Source organism: Nannospalax galili, unplaced genomic scaffold, assembly GCF_000622305.1.
Source record: "Nannospalax galili isolate Female #2095 unplaced genomic scaffold, S.galili_v1.0 scaffold87, whole genome shotgun sequence".
NCBI classification, from domain to species: domain Eukaryota; kingdom Metazoa; phylum Chordata; class Mammalia; order Rodentia; family Spalacidae; genus Nannospalax; species Nannospalax galili.
In genome coordinates, this window is record NW_008360320.1 from 3,207,935 (window position 1) to 3,208,650 (window position 716).

The window sequence follows — 716 nt, forward strand, 5'->3', positions numbered from 1 at the left end:
CTGTAGGGAAATGGGAACACTCATCCACTGCTGATGGGGCTGCAAACTTGTTCAACCCCTACGGAAAGCAGTGTGGAGAACTCTTAAAAACTACAAATGAACCTCCCATTTGGCCCAGTTATACCACTCCTTGGCATATAACCAAAGAACGCATCCTATCGCAGAGAGGATGTACATTCCTGTTTGTTGCTGCTCTTTTCACAATAGCTAAGAGATGGAAGCAACCTAAGTGTCCCTCAATTGATGAGTGGATAATGAAAATGTGGTTCATTTATACAATGGAGTTTTACTCAGCAGTAAAGAAAGATGAAATCATGAAATTTGCAGGTAAATAGATGGAACTAGAAACTGTTATACTAAGTGAAGTAACACAGACTCAGAAAAAAAATTGACATATGTTCTCCCTCATATGTGGATCCTAGAACCAGACTCTGATAAATAAGTATGCAACCAGACATGACTACAGGAACCAGGATAATGGAAAGGAAACAGGGAGGTAAAGGAAAAGAAAGAATCTGAAAGAAAAGAACAGTAGGAAACAGGCTTAAAATGGAGATATGGATAAAAATTGGGTTAATTTAAGGGAGTGGGCAGGAAAGGGTATACAAGGAACCCAGGGGATAAAGGGAAAGAAGGAGCTCAAGAGAGGTAGGACCATAGGAGAAGGGTACTATTAAGGGAGAAAGGGGGGAAATGGGGGCACCTTAAGTGGGAAA